At 37.9% G+C, this 25,440-nt stretch overlaps 1 protein-coding gene across 2 annotated transcripts in view; it reads right to left on the reverse strand.

Moving 5' to 3' along the window:
* ARHGAP42 (Rho GTPase activating protein 42) overlaps positions 1-25,440 on the reverse strand; it is a 261,928-nt gene that overhangs the window by 219,799 nt on the left and 16,689 nt on the right. The window contains exon 1 of one of the 2 annotated variants that reach the window (XM_070490390.1): positions 7,167-7,318. The exons of the other annotated variant lie outside the window; for it this stretch is intronic. The gene's annotated coding sequence lies outside the window, so the exon portion shown is untranslated. Of the gene's footprint in view, positions 1-7,166; positions 7,319-25,440 lie in introns of those variants that run through there. 2 annotated transcript variants of the gene reach the window in all.

A 25,440-nucleotide genomic window follows, 5' to 3' on the forward strand; every position in this document is an offset into this window, starting at 1 on the left:
AGTGAAATATTGTCATATCACTGACCTTTACCCACTTCTCTGACCTCTACCCAGCGCTTTCACATTTCTAACTCTTAAAAGCCCCTGTAAGACCGGAATTCATGCAGATTACTCCCTAAATAAGCAAAGAAAGAGAAAATGACGTAAAGTGACTTTGCTATTAAGAGTCATTTTTGCCATTTCCTCTTCTAGAATTTAGCAAGCCTCTTAAGAAAGAGGCCAGAGACAAAAGGGGGGATCCCACTCACTAAGAGAGACTAAAGTAGGAGAAGGGGCAGGAATTCATTTGATCTGGCATTGGCTTAGCATTAAACTCCAAACACATAAATTGAAAGAAATCATTAAAAATATTTACAAGAGAAAATCAGAGCAAGATGGGAATTTAGAGATTATTTTGTCAGGTCTAACTCTTCACCTCAGCGAGGATATGCAGCCCAAAGGGGTCAGGAGGAAAGTTGCACATCCAGTGGCTTTTTTTTTAAGCTATTTCATACTGTCTTTAATGTGCATTTCAATTTCACTTCCATATCTTTCATCACTGTGAGCCCACTACCTCCTTATACTGATGAACTCAACACATTAAATGAAAAGTTTCTATCTTTGGTTTCATAGCACATTTGGAAATCTGCAAACATTAGAAAGCTGAAAACTTCAGTCTATTCTGCCACCATGCCTTCCTGCAATGTGAATTAAGTCATTTACGATTAGTAGATAAGCTATATCATGAAAGTCACATGTGTTCAAGTATGATTTTTTTCCAACACATTGACATTTGAAACCACCAGGGACATGCCTTTTCACAGTTAAAGGGCATCTTACCTATATGTAAAGACTGTAGAAGCAGCTACAAATCCTGAAGAGCTTTCCTTCAGCATGAGAAGTGGCTGAATTAGTGGGTTCAATATCCACTAAACTTTCCACAGCATTAAGCTATTTGGGGAAGCTGCACATGCAGATTCTGACTGTTTATACTAAAAACAAAAGAGTTAAAGAAGTCAACACCATGGAGCACATTTTTGAAGAAGCAAGAATCCCAGAGTTTAAGGCTACATGGGATCTACTGGTACTGGGTACAAATGCTAGTGTAGTTTTAACTCTGCTGGTATTTTTATCAGACCGTTTTTCTTGATGCTGTAGTTAAAGTTGCAGAGGTTTTTAATTATCTGCCCTTAACCCTATTTATTCCCAGTAAGTCCCGATATCATGTGTGTGTGTGCATGTATGTGTGTGCAATATCTGAAGAAGGTAAGCTTTTACAAGAATACATATGTCTCATTATGGCAGAAACGCATGTGTGTGGGAGAAACCAAAAGTAATTATATGATATTCTTGTTTCACAGATCCATCAAAAGTACGCAAAACTAAACCACCCTTTTGGACTGCACATCTGCTTGAGAATAATCAACAGTCTTGACCACGCCCTCACACAGTCTAAGTGCTTTTCAGACTTCACTGTGCATTTGGATCACCTGGGGGATCTTACATGCAGAGTGTAATTCTGCAGGCCTGCAGCAGATCCTGATGAGCTCAGTACATTAAATGGAAGCTACCAGGTGACATGGATGCTGCTGGTCCAGGGACCACACTTTGAGTAGCAAGACTCTAGAAAACATACCACATTTCACTGGCTCCAAGTTGACATCATGCTATGTGATTTATCTCTTTTTTGTTTTTTTGAAGAATTTGCATCCAACCACTTTATGAATTTTTTTCCCAGTACAAACCACCAGAAAAGACAGAGAGAGATAGAGGGAGAGAGATAATTAAAGCAAAAGTACATTTTGCCCATTGGTCCAGTTATGGCAGCATATACAAAAAGAATTTGTTGAGTCAATGCAATACATTTTAGTAGAAAATTTTATGTCTGCACTATTAGGAAATCTTTTATCTTCTTTGAATAAGATTCGATAAATCTCTCTCTGAAATTTAAGCTTTTTTATTTAGAGCATACAAAAATTCTGCGGGATACTCCAATCATAGTCAAGATTCTTGCAAAATTGAACAGGATATAATATTTACTATCTTGTTTTTAAAAGCAGATCTTACTTGAGGACTAATGCTAGACTCTTTAGATAACTCCACAGGCCCCACTACTCTCCTTGAGTTTAGTGTTCATGAAATTGGCCTCTGTGATGATTTTAAATAGTGAGAATTGAGGTGTCATCTTGTAATTTCTTCATTCTCAAACATTACCCTATTAAAAAAATTTTACTGCATAATCCCGCTAATATTTACAGAATAATCATTACACTTACATGATAGTGTAAAAGACTCATGGAATTTGATATGTTTTAAAAATAAATGTTTCCTTGATTAAGTATAGGTGTGAGACAGAGGAGAGAGAGACATACACACACAGAGAAAAGAGAGACACATACACAGAGGAGAAAGATGCACACACAGAGCCGAGAGACGCACACAAACACACACACACAGAGGACAGAGAGACACATATAGAGGAGAGAAAGATACACAGAGGGGAGAGAGAGACACATACACAAAGGAAGAGGAGAGAGAGGGGCTGTGCAGGAGAAAGAGGGGGGAAGCCCGAGGAGGGGGTATGGACAAAAATTATACCCGAATCTGCTATGATTTTCAAATGTATGCAGGCCTGCTACTTTAAAACCAAAAATACAGCTCTGTTTTCCCTTTTAATCCTCCTCCTAGTCTCAACAGGAGGTTAAAAATCAGCTAGCTAAATAAAGCACTCCAGATTGCATTAAATCCTTTGGTGTAATGACAAAGATCATTTAAAGAAAGAACAGTTCTAAAAACCTTTGCTTTTGCTAGAATAGTTTCTTTACTATAAGTTTTCTGGAAGCCATTGTGTGCATCTAATTTGTGTAAATAAAGTTCATCTTAAACATACAAAGAGGGGGCCAGCCCCATGGCTGAGTGGTTAAGTTTGCGCACTCTGTTTCAGTGGCCTGGGGTTTGCCAGTTCAGACCCTGGGTGTGGACCTACACACTGCTCATCAGACCACGCTGTGGTGGCGTCCCACATAGAAGAACTACAGTGACTTACAACTAGGATATACAACTATGTGCTGGGGTTTTGGGGGGAAAAAAAACATTCAGAGAAAGCTTGATCTCTTATGAATTTTGTTCTCAGTCTACGGGATCCCACTCAGCAATCCATTCATAACCCAAGTACGTACTTAGAATTCGAATTTACAAGTCTTTTGCCTTCTTAACTCTACAATGCTGGAGACACTTAAAAATCTTTGATGAGTGAATAAATTTAAGCTAACATTTACTGACCACTTACTATCTGTAAGCACTATGCCAAGAGCTTTATAAGAAATCTTACATAATCCTCACAACAATCCTGTGAGTCAACTTTTACTCCATTTCATAGACAATATATTCAAGCCTCGGTTTCCTTAAGTAACGTGCCATAAGTCACCCAGCTAATGAGAGTCTGCACCTAAATCTGAATCCAGCAGTCGAATTCCAGAATCAGAGCTCTTAACCACTATTTTTACACTTGGTTTGCCTAAACTAAGTGCATGCTAAACCCCAGGCCTCACATGCCTAAGTGTTACACTGGATTTGTGATACATTAAGTGCAGGAATAAGTGAATCTGACTTAATATTTTGGTGATGGCTAATTAACATAACAAGTGACCTAAGTGAATCAACATCTTGATGTTAGATAAGGACTATCGGAATTCTCTCTCAAGATTTCAGGGCTAAGCAGCATACAAAGGATCGGGGATCATTTTTCCACTGGTAACATAGTTTCTGAAGGTAAGAGTTTGATTTCCAGAGGAGAAACAACTCCTCGCCCTTAAATAAATAAGGCACCAAACACTCCCTATGCCATGGGCCCAGCTCTCTACATCTTAGAGCCTCTTGGTCTGTCTCCACTTCAGAGGTTCTGGACACTTGAGCCAATCTCGTCCCAAAAATGTCCTAGCATCTGCTTTAGAGAAAGACTCTCACCCAGGAAGTTGGTTACAGTAACTGAGGACCTAGAGAAGGAATTCTCGCAGCCAGACACGGCTGTTTGTGCCTACTTGAGACTAGACTATAGACTTCACCTGCTTCTAACCAGTGAAAACTATTCAATCATCATTCATTCAACATTTACTGAGCACTGTCCTGGCCATTGGGATTCAGTAGTCAACAAGAGGTAAAACCCCCTTTCCTCATGGAACTTATCTTCTAGTGGAAAGAGATAGTGAAATCAAATGAATAGTGTGTTAGATGGAGGTAAGTGCTATGTGAGGAAAAGGGACAAGGAAGCTATTCAACTTCTTGTGTATGTGAGAAAGATCAGCCCTGAGTTAACATCTGTTGCCAATATTCCTCTTTTTGCTTTAGGAAGATTGTCGCTGAGTTAAAATCTATGCCAATCTTCCTCCATTTTATGTGTGATGCCGCCACAGGGTGGCTTGACGAGCAGTGCTAGGTCTGCATCTGGGATCCTAACCTGCGAACCCCAGCCGCTATGATGGAACACCCAAACTTAACCATGACATCACCAGGCCAGCCCCTCAACTTTCTTTAAGATGGAGAGGAAGTCTCCCTGAGAAAGCAACTTTTGAACAAAGATCTGATGGAAGCACAATATTCACTAAACAGAACCAGGCATTCACGTAACTGCTAATTGAATTGGGCAGCTGGTTACAGGAAGAATTTCTTCTTAACAGCAATATATTTAGAGACTCAGCAATAGCCAGCCCAATGCACTCAGCATTCCAAACAGACAACTCCTACCCCTCCCTGCCCCCAGGGTGGCCCACAAAAGCCAGTCTCACCAATTCAAGGACCCATTTATCAGAAATAGCACCTTCTATTGACAAGAGCTAGACACCCAGCAAAATGAAAATATCTGCCAACTTACTTACAATCACTAGAATAAAATTCTTTAGTCTTGAGTCCAAATCTTTAAAAGAACACAAAGATGTAAATCTAGGTTATACCGTAAGGCACCAAAGCATCATTCCTTATTTTAAAGGTTATAAAACAGTGATTTTATCAAGAAGGTGAAAAAACATCGAAAGACTGCACACAATGATACAGCAAAAAAAGTGTAAAAATAAACTATTATCTGAGCAACCCACTTCAAGGAAATAAATGCAAGTCAAATTTTCCGATTTACTTGATATGGTCTGTGTCAGTATTTGCATGAGGCTTGATCAAAGACATATGCCATTCTGATAGTCCTTGAGTGGGAAGGTATTCCAGCTTTTCAGTGTTTCTTGAAATCTCATTGTGAGAAAGCAGCATGAGCTTTCCAGCTGTAATTAAATTCCAGCCTAAGGAGGTCATTCTTGGTCAGAGCATATCCCTGCTCTCACCCACACACCCAGACAGCATTCACACACAAGGTTTAATAGGCTTGCGTACCTCTGAGGTCAAATGCAAGACAGCCGATTTTCTCCTAAAGCGAATTCAACTGCTGATGCTCAGCAGCAAGCAGAAAGATGTACTGCTAGAGAGCAAACCCATGACATGGGTGGAGCTTCTCTTCCTGCTGTGTACTTGATGAAGGAAACCATGATGTCCAGGTGGAAAATGCAGCTACACAATCCACACTACATCAAACCTTCCCTAAGCAGAAAACTACCCCCTTGTGTGTTTGGGCAAATTAATCTTACCTGAAATTTAGATGACATACTTACTAATCAGGAACTTTATCATCTTTATAAACCCTGAGTCTTGATAGTTAACAAATGTTAATAATGATTAATAAATACAATTTCCATAAAGGTAAAAGCTTCCTCCACTCATTGTATAACGAGAGGAGGGAGAAAAGTGAACCTCAAGAAAACACCGCATGAAAAAACTCCTGGCATTTACTCTGAAAAATACCTCTCTACATGTGGATTATTAGTCAATAAAAAGCGAAAACTGCACTTTTTTCTGCAGTGTGAAAGGATCAGCCCAAGGCGTACCTGGTAAGAGAAATGACTCTAGACAAAAAGAAAAGGAAAGACTAAACTATTGGATAAAGGAACCATAGTGGGCTCTGAAGCTCGTGGCGCGGAGTCCCCAGGAACGTGCTTCCTGAAACCTCAGCTGCCTATCAGCATAAAACAGCGTCTCAAGATGTTCACGATGCCCACACCAGCCATGGAGAAAAGAGGTTCCATATATCAGCAGACTCTGCTTTAGATAACATGGATGCAAGTAGTCCATTTCAGAAATGTCTTTAAAATTACTACGTTGTGAAAGTTAGCTTCACATATCTATAAAATTTAGGTCCATGGACACTTTGTTTCCTACCAGTGATGAATAAACTAACATGAAGCATGTTTAGACGATGCTGACAAAGCATGGCAGAGTATCAGTGTAATCCTTCTTTACCACACGAGCATTTGGCACATTCTCTAAAACCAGGCCAAATTCACGAAAAGAGCGCAATCTCCTCAACTGGTAGCACACATGGTTTTCTTATGCTTTAATTTTCAACTTTTTGATACACAGGTTTCCTTTTGCCACATGAAATCTACAGATATTAATGAATATATATTAATAATTACTCACATTGAATGCCAAGATTGAGGGTTTATACCTACTCAGCAAGTTTGTCATGTTATCTAAAAGTTATCAGACATCCTTTGGCCACTATATTAAATAAATAAATACAGGGCTATATTCTCTGTTAAGGTTAACATACAATTAAATGGTTTGACCAATTAAGAAAAACTCCACTTTGGGGCTGGCCCAGTGGCGCAGTGGTTAAGTTCCCACACTCCACTTTAGCAGCCCAGGGTTCACAGGTTTGGATCCTGGGTGTGGACCTAGCACCACTCATCAAGCCACACTGTGGCAGCATCCCACATAAAAGAGAGGAAGATTGGCACAGATGTTAGCTCAGCAACAATCTTCCTCAAGCAAAAAGAGAAAGATTGGCAACAGATGTTAGCTCAGGACCAATCTTTCTCACAAAAAAAAGAGAAAAACTCCAATTTATTTTCTGACTCCATTACGGGAGGCAGAAAAAAATATAGAGCAAAGAAAGCTGCTCATATAATTTCACTTATTCAAAATTTATTGAGACCTCCTAGGTGCCAAACACACTGCTTCATGCTAAAGATAGTTTTCTACTCCCATGGAGCTTACAGTGAGGAAAAGAGACAAGTAAACAACTGCAGTGCACAGTGTGTTACAGTAGACAACTACTCCCTTAAAGGGGAAAAGAAGAGTAAACACACCTGAGAGAGCGAATCAGAAGGCCCCAGACATCTTGAACTTGAGACGGCAATGCTATATTCTTCAATGCCATTGTCTGTCTCCTAAGTCATCCTTATTCCTCTTAACAGAAGCCCTTCTAGTTAGTGAGTCTGTGGCTAAATCTGAAAACTCTGGGATTTTTATCCATGGGCCTCACCTTCTCTTCCCAACTACCACTCAATATGGGTTGCTCCACCCCCACCACTACTGCAGTAGGAATGTGGGTGTAGCCTTTTCAACAGCCAACTGCATGATTAAGGAGCCTCAATCCTAGCAGGCTTGTTGCAAGAGGTATGAATATATGCTGTGTCTGTCTTCTTAGAAGGGAACAAAATTTATCAACTAAGCCAATGTATATTTTAGCAATTACTAGCATATATCAACCTGTGCAATAAGTGGTAATGATGATTTTCCAGGCTTGCTGCACAAAACTGTTTCAAATCAAACTATTTAATAGAAAACCAGAAAGAAAAACTTTTCAGAATAAAACAATCATCATTTCCTCATAGCCTTCCTTTCTTTCATCTCTGGCTCTTCAAACATATGACAGCAGGCGGGAACTCATTCTCACTGATCACTGTGAGGAGCAGAGGAATTATAACCAACATGCACTGAAGTCATTCTCCTAAACTGACAAAACAATCCCGCAGCATTCCTCAATGTTCAGCCCCGCCTAGGATCACCTCACCTCCCAGTTGGAATGATGATTTCAAACTGAGCAAGGTCAGATGAATGCCAAATGAAGCCCCCGGTGGGCACAGAGATAATCCTAAACAAAAGCACCACAGAGAAGTTCACCCAGCTGAGTTCAGCCAGTTAAGGAGAAAGTAATTCCAATCACTCCACAACAACGCAGATGGCAGCAGTTCAATTATCCACTGAAGGAGCTGAAATACACAGAGCTTCCCTGGTGAGGTTCTATAATGACTTTTTGGTAGAGTTCCATGTAAATTACAGATATAGAAATACAGCTCCCCAAATAATATTGCTTTCTTTTGGAAATAAACTCCATTTTCCTTAAGAATAAAAAAGTTTTTGTCCTTTTGTCATTTGCATTATGTAGTAGTTTTAAGCAAAGCAGTAGCTGCCATCGGACTTATTAGCTTACATTCATTAAAAATACACAGAAAAGGTATCTTTTATCCGAAACAATTATGTAGCACACAGCTGAATTTGGGTTTTATTACTATTAGTAAATAGTAGTGACCATTTAATGAGTACTTGCTATGTGACAAACAGTGACTTAATTACATGACTTCCATCATCTTACTCAATCATCCTCACCCATCAGCATCGTCAATATCTCCACATTTAATAGAGAACAGAGCCAGGCTCCACACTTAGGCGGGCTGTATTCTAATTCCCTTGCCTGAACTGTTAGGCTTGACAGATGCTTTCTCAAGTGGGCAGAACCAGAAAGCTTGCTCACTCCTCTATGATCGCCTCTCTTCTGCAGAGGACATCACTTCAATCGATAACGAAAGAATCTTTTATTTTCATCCCTTAACTCAGCCAGCAGTTAACTCTGTTCTATTAAATCATTGATAATTTAATAATCTTTCAGTCAATAATTTAAACAAATTGTTTAGGAAACTTGGGGAAGGGAAGTCAGCCAGTTGTTAGCAATGAGGGTTCTCATTTTAGCACGTTGATACTGTGATGAGTTTCGCTCACATAGGATCTCTCAGATTTGTGTGTACGGATCAGCTCTGCAGCCTGCCATCACAGTCCACTCCAGGACCCCAAAGCAATCTACCCACCTCCTCAATTCACAGCTCCCACTACTTCTCTAACCCAGCAATTAACCCTGATGACATCCCTTATTTTCTATTTATGTTTACTCATCTATTGTGCCTTAACTTTTCATTTTTACTTCAGTTAATCTCATACCACAACAAGCAGCTGGCACTCAAATATTTGATCTGATGTCTCTCACTCATTTATATACAATGATTCTGCTTATACTTTATAATGGAGGACTCAATGGCATACTTTGTTCCAAAAATAAAACATACATATAATAGTTTAAGGAAAACTATTTAAATCTGTAATATCCACTGGGATATATACTAAATAAGCAGTAGATATGGATTTACACATAGAATACATTCGGAAGTGAAACACTGGCAAAAATTTTTTAAAGTAGCAAAACCTTGGGGATATTGGAAGGCTGCATTTCATCACATGATCCCTCTCAACACTCAGGGTAAGTAAAGTAACCGACAAGAAGCGGTCCCACCTTTACTATATTCCCACTCTTTCTCTTTGGATACTATATTGTTACGTGGAAGAATGGCAGTATAAACAATACATAGACGACATTTCAACTACAAGTGAAAATAAAAGTAAATAGCCAATTAAGCACTCATATGTCACACTGATAAAAATACAGCATTCTCTACCCAGTTAACTATTATTTATTTAAAACCTGGTTCATTTTGCAGATAACAAACAAAAAAGGTGATTTAACTTCCTCCAAGGCCTAAAAATGTTCAGACTGTCAACCCCAAAGACAACAACGAGAAACAAAAAAAAGGACACTAGGGAAATTTTAAGTCTGTGCCTCCCACAGCTAAAGAAAAAATTAAACACACCCCAGTCCCTAGCCCAATTAGCATAAAACCTCCTATTAAAAGCCTAATTACCTCAGTTCCTATTACCTGATATATGATGTTCACCTTTCAACAAAAAATTACAAAGCATACTAAAAGACAAGAAAAAAAATAGTCTGAAGTGACAAAGCAAGAATCAGACCCAGAGTGAGATGTGATACAGATTTTGGAACTATTTGGCAGGAAATTTAAAGTAATTATGATTAATATCCTAAGGGCTCCAACGGAAAAAGCAGACAACATTCATGAACAAATGGGTAGTAAGCAGAAAGATGAAAAGCCTAAGAAAGAATCAAAAAGAAATGCCAGAGGGCCTGACCGAGTGGTGTAGTGGTTAAGTTTGTGCACTCCACTTCAGCAGCTCAGGGTTCGCTGATTTGCATCCCGGGCATGGACCCACACACCACTCATCAAGCCATGCTTTGGTGGCGTCCCACATACAAAATAGAGGAAGACTGGCACAGATGTTAGCTCAGGGACAATCTTCCCCACTAAACAAAAAAAAGGAAACGCAAAAAACCAAAAACACTGTAGCAGAAAGTTTTACAAAATGCATTTCATAGACTCATCAACAGACTACACATGGCCATGAAAAGAATCAGTGAGCTTTAAAATACATCAATAGAAATGTCTCAAACCAAAATGCGAACAAAAACAAAACAACACATGAAAAAATATCCAAGAACCATGGGATAATCACAAAAAGTACATGTGATTGGAATACCAGAAGGATCTTAAGAGAGTGACAAAGGAGCAAAAGAAATATTTACAGTAATAATGGCTGAGGATTTTCCAAATTTAATGGCAGACACCAAACCACAGATCCAGACAACTCAGAGAACACTAGGCAGGATAAATGCCAAAGAACTATACCTAAGCATACAATACTCAAACTGAAGAGAACAAAAGAAAATGATAAAATTTTGAAATAAGGCAGAGGAAAATTACACCTTACCTAGAGAGGAACAAGAATAAGAATTTCATCATATGTCTCTCAGAAATCACACAAGCAAGACAGTAGAGTGAAACATTTAAAGTGTTAAAAGAAAAAGACCACTAACCTAGAATTCTGTATCCAGTGAAATTATCCTTCAAAGGTGAAATACAAATAAGGATTTTCTCACAGAAACAAAAACTAAGGGATTACATCATCAATAAACCTGCTTTGCAAGAAATGTTAAAAGTTTTTCAGTCCTATATAAAGAAAGGAGGAGAAACAGAATAAATTATAAAATAAAATTTGTATACTACTGGTTTTTTTCTGCTTTTTCTCCGCAAATCCCCCCAGTACACAGTTGTATATTTTAGTTATGGGTCCTCCTGGTTGTGGCATGTGGGACGCCACATCACTGTGGCCTGACGAGGGGTGCCATGTCCGTGCCCAGGATCCAAACCAGTGAAACCCCAGGCCGCCAAAGCAGAGTGCGCAAACTCAACCACTCAGCCATGGGGCTGGCCCCTTATACTACTTTTTAACTCACCTAATAGATAATAATGTGTTCAAAGTAAAAATAGCAACATTGTATTGGGTGATTACAGCATAGAGATAAGTGAAATGAATGACAGCAATGTTATAAAGGATGGGAGAGAGTAATTGGGAATACTCAAATATAAGGTAACTGTGCTACTAGTAATGTGGTATAGTGTTATTTCAAAGTGGACTTAGGTTAGCTGTAAATGTATACTGCAAATACCAGAGCACCCACTTCAAAAATACTAGAGAGAAACATAATGGTTATGTAAGAAAGGAGAAAAAATAGAATCAGATAAAATCCAAAAATATTTAGAGATTACACATTTCTAAATAACACATGAGTCATAGAAGTCACAAGAGATACTTAAAAATATTTTCAACTAAATGAAAATGAAGACAATTTATTAAAAATCATAGAACACAATGAAAACAACGCTTTGAGGGAAATTTATAGCTTTGAATGCAAACATGAGAAAAGAAAAAATATATGAAATCAATAATCCAAGGTTCTGTCTTAGGACACTAGAGAAAGACAAGTAATATAAGCCTAAAGTAAGCAGAAAATAGGAAATAATAAAAATTACAACAAAAACCAATAAAATTAAAAACAGGAAGTCAATAGAGAAAAAAAATCAATAAAACCAAAAGTGGTTTTTTAAGAGGATCAATAAAACTATTAAACCTGTAGCCAGGCCAACCAAGGAAAAAAGAGAGAAAGAGAGAGATAAGATACAAATTACCATATCAGAAATAAAAGAAGGGCCATCACTACTAATAACATGGAAATTAAAAAGATAACAAAGGAATATTATGAACAACTCTATGCCTACAAATTTGATAACGTAGATGAAATTCACTAACTCCTTGAAAGACACAAACTATCAAAACTTACACAAGCAGAAATAGATAATCTGAATAGACCTATCTATACTAAAGAAATTGAATCAATAATTAAAAATCTCCCCCCAAAAAAGCATCATGCCTAGATGGTTTCACTGGTGAATTCTGCCAAACATTTAAGAAAGAAACAATTTAAAATTTTCTACAAGTTCTTCCAGAAGATAAAAGCTGAGAGAATACTTCCTAAGTCATTCCACGAGCCCAGCCCTACCCCAAAAGCAAAACCAGACAAAGATATCACAAGAACTGAAAATTATAGACCAATATCTCTCATTAATACAGATGTAAAAATCCTCAACAAAATATTAGAAGACCAAATCTGACAATTATAAAACAACTAGTTGTTATTTATTCTAGGTATGCAAGGCTGATTCAACATTTGAAGATCAAGTAATGTAATTCATCGTATCAACACTCTAAAGAAGAAAAATCACATGATCATATCAATAGATGCAGAAAAAGCATGTGACAAAGTCCAACACACATTCATAACCAAAAACTCTCAGTAAACTAGGAATAAAGGCAAACTTCTTTAACTTGATAAAGAACATCTACAGAAAACCTACAGCTAACACCATACTCAACAGTGAGAAACTAGAGGCTTTCCCCTAAGATTGGGAACAAGGCAAGGATGTCCCCTCTTATTATTCTTCAGTATCAAACTAGAAATCCTTGCTAACACAGTAAGACAAGAAAAGGAAATAAAAAGTACACAAATCAAAAAGGAAAAAATAAAACTGTTCACAGATGACCTGATTTCTGTGTTGAATGTCCCAAAGAAAACAATCCTAGAACTAATAAAAGATTATAGCAAGATTGCAGGATACATGGTTAACATACAAAAATCAATTGTTGGAGCCAGCCCCATGGCTGAGTGGTTAAAGTTCCGCACACTCCACTTCAGCAGCCCAGGTTGGGGGGTTCAGATGCTGGGTGTGGGCCTACTCCATTCATCAGCCATGCTATGGAGGCATCCCACATACAAAAAACCGAGGAAGACTGGCACAGATGTTAGCTCAGGGCTAATGTTCCTCAAGCAAAAAAAGAGGAAGATGAGCAATGGATGTTAGCTCAGAGCGAATCTTCCTCACCAAAAAAAAAAAAGAAGAAAAAAACACACAATAGTTTTCCCATATACCAGCAATAAACAATTGGAGTTTGAATTTTAAAATACAATATCATCTACATCAGCATCCAAAAAGTGAAATATTGAGTTTTAAATCTAACAAAATATGTACAAAATCTAAATGAAGACAACAAAACTCTGATGAAAGACATCAAAGAAGATCTTAACAGATGGAGAGATATTCCACGCTCATGGATAGGAAAAACTCAATATTGTCAAGATGTGAGTTCTTCCCAACTAGATCTATAGATTCAATAGAAACCTAATCAAAATCTCAGCAAGTTATTTTGTGGATATTGACAAAATGTCTCCAAAGTTTATGTTGGAAGGCAACAGACCCAGAATAACCAACAAAATATTGAAAGAGATGAATAAAGTCAGAGGACTGAACCTACCCAACTTCAAGAATTATTATAAAGCTATAGTGATGAAGATAGTATAGTACTGGCAAAAGACAAATACATCAATGGAACAGAAGAGAGAGCCCGGAACAGACACACATAAATAAATTCAAATGATTCTTGTCAGAGGAGTAAAGGCAATTCAATGGAGAAAGGATAGTCTTTTCAACAAATGATGATCAAATAACTGGACATCCATATGCCAAAAAAATGAAATTTAGACATAGATCTTACACTCTTCACAAAAATCAACTCAAAACGCATCATAGACCTAAAAGTAAAACGTAAAACTATAAAACTCCTAGAACATAGGAGAAAATGTAATGACCTGTGCTTTGGCAATGATGTTTTCAATCCAACACTAAAAGCAACTCTGATCTGTGAAAGACATTATTAGAAGACTGAAAAGATAAGCCAGGGACCGGGAGAAAATATTTGCAAAACATATATCTGATAAAGGACTTGTATCTAAAACACACAAAGAACTCTTAAAACTCAACAATAAGATAACAAACAATCTGGCTAAAAAATGCACCAAAGACCTTAACAGACATCTCACCAAAGAAGACATACAGCTGACAAATAAGCACATGAAAAGAAGCTCCACATCCTATGTCATAGAAAACTGCAAATTACAACAATGAGATACCACTACATACCTCTATGGCCAAAATCTAAAACATTGACAATACTAGATGCTGAAGAGGCTGTGAGGCAACAAGAACACTCATTCACTACTGGTGGGAATGCAAAATGGTACAGTCACTTTGGAAGACAGTTTGGCAGTTTCTTACAAAACCAAGCGTACTCTTACCGTATGATCTAGCAATCGTTAGTATTTCCACAGGAACTGAAAACTTATGTGCACACAAAAACTTGCACATGGATGTTTACAGCAGCTTTATTTATAATGGCCAAAACTTAGAAGCAACCAACATGTCCTTAGGCAGCAGAATGGATAAACAAACTGTACTACATTCACACAATGGTATATTACTCAGCAATAAAAAGAAATGAGCTGGGGCCGGCCCCAAGGCCAAGTGGTTAAGTTTGCGCACTCTGCTTCGGTGGCCCAGGGTTTTGCCAGTTCAGATCCTGGGCACAGACATGGCAGCACTCATCAGGCCGTGCTGAGGCGGCGTCCCACATAGCACAATCAGCAGGACCACAACTAGAATATACAACTATGTACTGGGGAGCTTTGGGAAGAAGAAGACGACAACAACAAAAAAAAAGATTGACAACAGATGTTAGCTCGGGTGCCAATCTTAAGAAGAAAAAAATGAAATGAGCTATCAAGCCATGAAAAACATGGAAGAACCTTAAACGCATATTGTAAGTGACAGAAGCCAATCTGAAAAGGCTACATATAACATTCTGGAAGACACAAAACTAGGGGGCTGGCCTGGTGGCACAGCGGTTAACTGTGCACGTTCCGCTTCAGTGGCCCGGGCTTCACCAGTTCTGATCCCGGGTGCGGACACGGCACCGCTTGGCACACTGTGCTGTGGTAGGCATCCCACATATAAAGTAGAGAAAGATGGGAACGGATATTAGCTCAGGGCCAGTCCTCCTCAGCAAAAAGAGGAGGATTGGCGGCAGATGTTAGCTCAGGGCTAATCTTCTTCTTCAAAAAAAACAAAAACAAAAACTATAGAAGCAGTAAAAAGATCAGTGGTTGCCAAGGCTTTGGGAGAAAAGGAGAGAGGCCATGCATTTAGGCGATGCCTAGGGTGTATCTTAGGGCTGAGAAAATATTCTGCCTCATAATATAATGGTAGACAAATGACTTTATACACTTGTCAAGATGCTTAAAACGACAACATGAAAAGTGAGCTCTAATGTAAACTATGGACTTTATGTAATAATAATATCAATATTGGTTCATTCACTCTAACAAATCTACCACACTCATGCAAGATGTTAGTAATAGAGGAAACTGCATATGTGTATATATGTCAGGGAAGGGGGAGTAACATGGCAACTCTCAACTTTTTTTAAAATAGTTTTTAAAAAAATCTGAATAGAATCTGAAGGATAAATATACAGTGGTTAATCATAATATCTGCTGTATTTTTGAGTATGTTTAACACGTCTATGGTAAAATTACTAAAAATATTCAATAAAATCCTACTTAGAAGATCATTCATATTTATATTTTAAATTATTAAAAGTAATATGTGCTCAACGAACATTAGATATCCATACTAGGCTTTTCAAAAAATAAACAATGTTACCTCAAACAAAACAGTCAGATACAATTAACATAAAGAGTCCTCATTTTAAGTTTTTTGGGGGTTTTTGGTATGACTTTTAGAAAGATTCTTTAAGATCAAGAATTTAGGCATGTTTTTGCTTTCATAAATCTGGAATTTTCATCTTGGGCTTTTTGCCCCTTGAGAACAAAACTAGTTCTGTTATTATTAAAAATTGTTACCATTATTACATAAACAACACTGAAACATTAGAGAAGGATAGGAAAAAAAACAAAAATAACTATATTCCCACCATCAGAACAGTCATTTGTATGAAATATCTTCCAATTTTTTCCAAGATTATTAACAATCATTACACAGAAACAATTTAAACATAGAATCCCTAAAGGTCAACCTAAACTCTCCATTCCCTTTAGATCTTAAGCAAAATAATCCATTTAATTTTGTCAGATCATCTGGTTTCTGGGCACTCAGTAAAAGGCTGGTGAACTGAATTAAGACCCCTTAAGACCCCTTAAGACTTGTTTGGATTTCCCAGTCTCACATACACCAGGTCATCTCACTACATGGACAGCATCCGTAGTGTGACCTCTGGGGTAGGTTCCCAGCACCAAGAGATTCCCAATTTAGGAAAAGCACGCTGTGGAGCCCATCGCAACGAGAGCATGGAGACCACGTCCCCCCAGAGAGACAGAAGAGGAACAACGATCTTGCTCCAAAGCAACAACGGTTCCAAGGCTATAAATGCTGACTGCAGTGCCAGGCCAACTGGCACGAGGACTCAGCCACCAGCAGGACCTGCACCAGCCAAATTCATCAGAGAAGGCAAGGCTGGGTGTCAACTAGAGCCTGGAATAGTGCCTGGGATACACAAGTCTTCAATAGCTTTGCTGATAGGCTTTCTCTGTTTCTCCTTATGGTTTCAAGCACCTGTCTCTGTGAATATGAGAGATGGCTTCATTTTTCTTCTTGTAAAATAACAGACTTAGAATGTACAATATTTGAATGACAGGCAGAGCTGGTATAGCCTGGAGTGTCCCCTTGCTGCCAGTTTTACCATCTGTTGTTCTGAGGCTGCACACGCGTACACACATAGAATAAAAGACAAGAAAGCAGGAAGAGAGGAGTGACAAGGGCAGAGACCCGGGTGAGGCTCCCTGTGAGTGTACACCAGAACCTGGAGGCAGATGGCTATGTTTGCAGCACAGATCTGACCTCCAGCCTTCTGTGGAGCACGGGCAGACAGACAAGCTCGGAAAATGCTAATAGGCCACCCAGAGAAGGCCAGCTGCTAGCTCCTACTGGACTTGATCGCTTCAGTTCTTCTGAATCCATCTGTTTGTTTGCCAAGACTTTTTCTCCTTGTTGCCATAGACTGACGTTCAATAATTATCATGGACAAAACTTCCAACTGCGCTCAAAGTGGATACATCCTGCAGTCATAACCTTAATCTGCAATAAAATCCATACCTAACTTGAAACTATCATGAATATTCAATTGTTTTCTGATAGCATTCAATATGGCCTGTATTTCAGCAAAAAGAAAAGGACAATACCTAGTGGCAGATAGAGAACTAGGTTAGGAAGCAAGAAATCTGAGTTCATTTAGTTGTGCCCTGACATTTTTTAAGTTTATCCAGCACCAAGTACTTATTCTTAGTTTTTCAATTAGTCCAAGGGTTTTTCCAATACTTTTTCATTAATACCAGTTTTCTTTGAAAGATGTATAGCCCTTTCAATTTATTAAAGAATCACTATATTCAATAAGTCACATAAATAAAAAATGTGTAGTGAAGCATCAAAACTTGCCCTTTCTCCATCACAACACCATTCATTGAATAATAATTTAAAGGTTTAATTGAGTAATATGAGATCAAATGTAACGCAGATTTAAATGAGCTATGTTAAATAAGGTACTGAGCCATTATTCACACAAGAAACTAATTTACATGATAGTTTTCTCAATGTAGAATTCACTATTAGTTCATATTTTTTTGATAATCTGTGCACTCAATACAGGAGCATTATCCCTAAGTGAGAAATTACTATGCACCATATAGTAGATGATGCCAGTTTTTTCAAACTTTTATTTCAAAGAGACTCATTTTTATTTTCCTCTTTGGAAATTCATTTTTAAATATCCTACCTATACAAAACTTTAATTTTTCTACTCTTGATGTGTTTGAAACTTGTCTAATTTATTATCATCCGCAAAACTTACAGGATGACATTTTGCTGTTTCAAACTTGATCACTTCGGTAAGTCTCCCTTTTTCTATCAACCAAGCTATGCTTCTCTAAAATTCTGAAATATTCTCAGTAAAACAAAATAAAAAGACATAGTTCCTTTCAGAGGTATAGGAGTTTGAACAGAAAATATCTACTTTCAAGAACTAGATAGAGCCAGTCATGATAGCCTAGTGGGCTAAAGTTAGGCACACTCTGTTTCAGTGGCCTGGGTTTGGTTCCCAGATGCAGAATCACACCACTTCTCTGTCAGTACCCACACTGTGGCAGTGGCTCACATAGGTAACTAGAAGGACCTACAACTAGAATATATCACTATGTACCGAGGCTTTAGGGAGGGAAAAAAAAAGAGGGACCAGCCCCATGGCCAAGCGGTTAAGTTCACGCATTCTGTTTTGACGGCCCAGGGCTTCACTGGTTCAGATCCTGGGCACGGTCATGGCACCACTCATCAGGCCATGCCGAGGCGGCATCCCACAGAACAGAGCCAGAGGACCTACAGCCAGAATATACAACTATGTACTGGGGGGGCTTTCGGGAGAAGAAGAAAAAAAAAGATTGGCAACAGATGTTAGCTCAGGAGCCAATCTTTAAAAAAAGAAAACAGAAAAAGGAACTAGATAAATTCTCTTTCTCAGCCTTAATGTCAGTTGCTAGATACAGTGGCTATGACCACTTTCAGGAGCTATTATGGTGGAGTTAACCAGGATCTACTTTGAAGAGCCTCACAGAACTCATGCAATGTGCCACTTTCCAAGAACTCTGTGACCTCAAACGTCTCTGTGGCACCAGAAAACTTCTTTTGCCCAATGCATCTGCCCACTCATCTTCCCAAAGAAAACTTAATCAGGCTTTGCCACATACATGCTAGACAGCCACAACATAACTCAAAATACCATACTTCATTTTTTTTTACATTTTTTGTAAAAACATTGTGATTTTTCTTACATTTTTGACCGTGACTCACAGCAAGAACTACATTTTACAATCCCACATTATCTATCCATTCATGTGTACTTATAAAACCGAAACAAATTTCATTAAACAATATTTTCCTCTAACACATTCAATACACTGTGCTATCTTATTTATTCTATTTTTTCCTAATACTAGTTCAACTCGCTAAACTGATTTCAAGAAACCTCTAGGATCACAACCCACAGTGAAAGCAACTGGAACATTTGAACGTATAATATCTTACGTGAGTGAACTTAAGTACCAGGAAAATGCTCAAGGCAGTTCATGTAAAGAGAAAATACTAAATCCACATTAAGCTCGAATTGGTTTCCTTCCCTACTTACATGAAACAAAACCAGGACTGCTTCTCTATGGTTTTCTTTTTTGAACTTGTCCTCTACATAACCCAGAATCATCCTCAGATAATAAACGTTTAGTGATACTTGTTATTCAACAGATGTCTAAGCCGCTGGAATCTCTCATGAATATTTCATTCTCTAGTTTTTAAGGACCTCAAGAGCTCATCCTGCAATTTTCCTCTCTTGCCCTCCTTCAGTTCAGTTCCACACAGATATCCACTGCCTTTCTCTTGTTGCTTATGTAATATTTCTGTTTGTTCCCATCAACATGTTGATTCTCAAAATAACCTTGAGATAGTTAAAAAGGGTAGGCGGGCTTTCTTATCCTTCCTGAAATTTCTCACAAGACTTCTTACAAAAAAAACAATGCTTTAAAGTAACTTCCTTCTTTTTTGCAGATTTACCTGACAAAATTAAACTGTTTGCTATATTTCTATTTTTTTGGTGCATTTTTATGAGGAAACTCAGGTCACTCTCTAATAATATTATCTTCCTCCTAATGAGACACACTTTACCAAAGGATATAAAACCACTAACATACAGTTCTATTTCATATAAGTAGACATGAGAAAGACAAGAGAAAGAACTGATGCTTCAGAAGTCAATCATTAGTAAATTCACTAAATAGAAAACTTCTATTGGTTTATTTCTTGAGTTAAGTACTGAATTTAATTGTTTCCATTAATTACCGACAGCATTCTTTGACCCGGGATCCACTGACTTTTTTCATTTACTTATATTATACTTAATGAAATTCTGGTGTCTTAATTATCTAAGTTTAAAAACATCCTTTTCAATCAACCAAAAACAGGTTTTAACAAACAGTTTTAAAATACACATGCTGGTATATGCCACATTGCTGGCCATGGCCCATATTCAATACAGATTAACTCCACACCACCCATGGACCCAGCACAATTCAAGAGACAGAAACCACAGTGAATCAAAATACAGGACAGGCACAGGTCCCCATGAAGCTTGCATCTAGCAGATTCTATTAGTTTAGGCTAACTTCCAAAGACATTCACAGTACCCATTTCCAAGTATTCTTCTCATTTCTCCTTTGTTAACTGCTTTAGTTAATACAAGAAATCAATTTCTCTGCCCTGTCATTGGATAATTCATTTCTCCTTCAGTGCTTTTGCCGGTGGTGTCCTGTTCAACAGACTCTCTTTCCACGCTAGTCCAATTTGTGGACGTCACTCTCCAAGACATGCTGACTGCAATTCCTGTAGTGAGCTCTCACCCACCTAACACCATCCACCTTAGTTCTTTTCACATATCTATGTTCTGTTTAGTTTGTAAGCTTTTCAAGAACCAGAATCACTGCTTCCTGAATCTTATACGGTCCCAAACCCCTGGTATAGTTGTATTTTTCATGGTAGATACTAGGTAAATCTTACTGACATTTAGCTTTCCTTGTGTTGGCATTCTGTTATCCTTTTCAATTACCTTTTTTTAAAAAAAGAATAGAAACAAAAACTTTTTAATATGGCCAGTAGTAGTGAAAACAAGAAGGTTGAATATCTAATAAATCAGAATGAACATATACCTAGAGCCATAAGGAACTGCACTGCTTATCCTTTTTGGTTTGGTTTGGTTTTTTTGGGCTTTTTTTTGAGGAAGATTAGCCCTGAGCTAACATCTGCTGCCAATCCACTTTTTGCTGAGGAAGACTTGCCCTGAGCTAACATCCGTGTCCAACTTCCTCTACTTTATATGTGGGATGCCTACCACAGCATGGCTTGCCACGTGGTGCCATGTCCGCACCTGGGATCCGAATCGGCGAACCCTGGGCCGCCGAAGCGGAACGTGTGCACTTAACCACTGCGCCACCAGGCCGGCCCCTGCCCTGCTTATTCTTGTTAACATCTTCAGATAAACATGTTCCCAAGCAGTAAGTTAAGTAGAATAGGAAATGGAATGCAGAGGGGGAGTCCCCTCAAAGGCAGATTATTACTTCCACCACGTTTTAAGTCTCGTCCCAGCTCTGCACACTTAAGGACAGAAACAGGAAAGTTACTTTCCCCTATTTCCCAACTGGAGATAAGAGTTAACAAGATGGCACAAAGGTATAATTAATTTGGGATCGAAAGTCAAAGTTAAATAAGAATTCTTTAGTCCTGTCTGCTGTAGTTCCACCCGACCAGCAAAAAAGAATCTGAGAAGCCAAGCCAGGTATCTCTTCTCTTCCCTGACCGACGTTTACTACCTCTTCATCAGGCCCAAGAACCATCTCCAGATGTTAGAGAGCTGGCTGTCACATGCGCTCAACAAAATTCCTTCCACACTGAAATTCTGGAATTCCCTCTTCTACTGGTGATAGAAGAAACATAAAAGACCCCATCAACTTTGGAAGTAGAGGTTAATAGGAATGGCTGCTTCAGACGGCAGTAAACTATCTCAAATAGCACACACACAAAAACACATACAATAATTTCTAAATTGTACCTATAAGTGGACATAAAATTCAATTCACTGTTCATCTTTTGAAGTGTTTTTATAAAGTTTAGCAGATTTAGGAATATGAAATGCCACTAACAAAAACCTTTTCACAGTGCATTTAAGAATTGACTTCATAGGTAAATACATTTAAATCCTCTTTAAGCAAATTGTTGCTTAGTCTCTAGATCATTTAAAACCTCTGCTAAAAAGATTCTCCCTATTTCCACAAAAATAGGATTTCAGAAATCTTTGCATCATTCTCCCCACTATGGTTACTCATGATTTAAATAACAGAAAGGACAGGATACTGATACCATATTACAAAACCATACCTGTTCAGAGTGACCAGACAGAGCCCATTAGCCAAAATTCTTGCTTTAGATTATTCTTTGTTTTTCATTTTCAAAAGAGTACATAAGAAAATTGTGGCATAACAATTTTGCCAGAAAGGATGAACAATAAATATAATAAAATTCAAACCACATTAAAAATACAAACCCATGGATTACTAAAGTAAACAGAATGCAACAAATTTACTCAAATTTCAGCTTGATGTGGAAAGGCGATGAATACAGCAGACCACTTACAGTAATCCTTCCAAAGGAACAAATTGTTACACATTTCCTAAAGAATTCCCTAAAGTATAGCCAACAAATAGCTGATGTTTTATTACAGCAAATTCCTCTAAACTAAACACTTTAAAATTTCCAAGAATTATTTAGCAGAAATTAAAGAGAAATGAATTATTTTATTAGATCTTTTACTTTATTTTTTTTTTGAGGAAGATTAGCCCTGAGCTAACTACTGCCAATCCTCCTCTTTTTGCTGAGGAAGACTGGCCCTGAGCGAACATCCATGCCCATCTTCCTCTACTTTATATGTGGGATGCCTGCCACAGCATGGCATGCCAAGCGGTGCCATGTCCGCAACTGGGATCTGAACCGGCAAACCCCGGGCCAAGAAGCGGAAAGTGCGCACTTAACCGCTGCACCACCGGGCTGGTCCCTAGATCTTTTACTTTAGAATACTATCATAGCACAATGCTTGATCCATAGTAGGTGATTAATAATTATCTGATAAATGAATGGATTTAATTATCATAATAAATCTGTGTGGCAAAGATGGCAATCCCAAATTTAGAGGAAACAGCCTCAGAGAGAGCTAAGGACTGGCCCAGGATGAAAGGGCACAGATGCTGGATAGGAAATCAATATTACCTGCTGTGGAAAAAGCACCATAAATGGGATCACTGTATCAGTGGGTATAAACCACTGAAGCTTCTTGAAACATATTACTAATTTATAAGGTTATCAGCAGCATAATGAAAGCAAGTCTTAGTACACTCTAACTAGCAAAAGGTATTTTTTTAAATCGTTTTAGCTAATTAAATAGATTAAAAAAATTGTGTATCAGGTCACATGGTCACGATCCATTCACAGGTTGGTCTAACTGATGCCAAATCTTACCAGATGGTAGAACTCCCATTTCATGATCTGTGAGTCTCAAGCTTTCTCCCTTTAACCTTGACCCATCTGCCTCAATATCTGTTACCTCAAAGATAATAAGGTCCTATTTTCCTATGAGAGATTTTCACAAGAACTAGATCTGCTTCTGGTTGTTAAGAAAACATTACAGAGAAATCACATTTATTTGCATTCCTGGTAAAGATTAAGAGCTATTTTTATCCTTTGGCTAATCAATTGTCCTGTGTCTAGCGCTTACTTATCTACTGGCTTCCTAAATTTTCTGTCCCCCACTTATCTCACAGATGCTAACCATTGGGTTGTGGATAAATATTCATCACCTACTTACATCTATTGAGAAAAAATTCTCATTGGACAATATGAATACCTACATTTAAGAGGAAGGAAGAGGTAAAGGAACGCTGGAAGATTAAGAAGAAAAAGTTGAAAAGTTGATCAAGATTGATAAGAGAACTTGGCTTCACAGATGCCAAGGGGGAAGCTTCAAGAAGAAGGAGTGGTCAGTAGGGTAAAATACACAACCGTCCAGTATATGGCTGACCACAACGTCCTTTGGATTTGACAAGTGGTCACTAGAGTCCTAAGCTTTAGAATATCTCAGTGTTAAATCTTCACAAATTCAACATAACCACGTTTTCAACAGTTACCTGGCAATAAGTATGTACCTGGCAGAGTACTAGACATAAAGAAAGAGACATAGACCATAGTTTAAAGGAACCTGGGATAGGGGTGTGTGAACATGTATAATCTGAGGGGCTGGAGCAGCAGGGTAAACAGAACAACTGGTCAGAAAGAACCTAAAGTCAAAGATGCCCTAAGGGACTAGTTTGCCCTCTCTGACTAATAAGTAACTCCTTTAAAAAGGACAGTGTTTACAGTATATAAAAAATTAAGTGATTTATAATTCCAAAAAACTAATAATTTAGGGCCTGACAAGAAACATCCAAGAACTGATTAAGCTGTCCATGTTAAGAAAAAGAAGCAATCTAAATGTGTGAGCCTGAAGAAGTTTTAAAAACAGTTAATTCTGATTTCCAGTTAAGTTCAGCAGATGCCACAGCTGCATGCCAATAACAGAATACGCTGGGACTTCCCAAACTCCGTGTCACAATGCGTATACCACAGGCTTCATTTCAGAATAACACATGAATGCAGATTTTAGGCAGGAAAAATTCTTTCAAAGATGAAAGTCTTACTCGATCACATAGCTTGATACATGATCCAATTTCCTTTTGGTGAACTGTAGCAAACTGCAGATGTTTCTGTACTCAAAATGAAACCCACTCTGGTTTCACTTACATCGCATATGTAGACTGCTTTAAATTACTAACACATAAGTACCACCTTCAACCTGAGGACTTTTAGCCATAAATACGCTAATAATAAAAAATATGCAGAAACAAGGAAAACATTTGACATAATAGTATAAATTTATATATAAATGGTATATATATTATTATTGTATTTATATTTTTAAAAGTGTTCATGTGGACATGGAAGGTTAAATGAAAAACAAAATAAAATTTATCATCAAAGAAAGGCATAAAAAATATTTCCCATTTTAAACATTTTTAATATTGAGGTTATTTCATTTTTTCTGTTAAAAGATATGCTGTGGAAATAAGTCAGTCAGAGAAAGACGAACTCTATATGACTCCACTCATAGGTGGAAATTAGTATATTGAGAAGGAGATCTGATCGGTGGTTACCAGGGAAAAGGGGGGGTGGGGGGAGGGCACGGAGGGGGTAGTGGTGTACCCACAACATGACTAACAAAAATGTACAACTGAAATTTCACAAGCCTGTAATCCATCATAACATTAATAAAAAAAAAAAAAAAAAAAAAAAGATATGCTGTGATTATAATATTGACCATTTGCTGATTTCTATGTACCAGGCACTATGCTAGGTACATCTCACAGGAGACTTAATCCTCATGAAAAAAGTAGGTATTTTTATTATTATCTTCATTGTAAAAATGAGAAAACCAGGGCTTAAGGAGAATAATTTACTAGGGCCACTCAGCATACACACT

Source organism: Equus asinus, chromosome 20, assembly GCF_041296235.1.
Source record: "Equus asinus isolate D_3611 breed Donkey chromosome 20, EquAss-T2T_v2, whole genome shotgun sequence".
Lineage (NCBI taxonomy): Eukaryota > Metazoa > Chordata > Mammalia > Perissodactyla > Equidae > Equus > Equus asinus.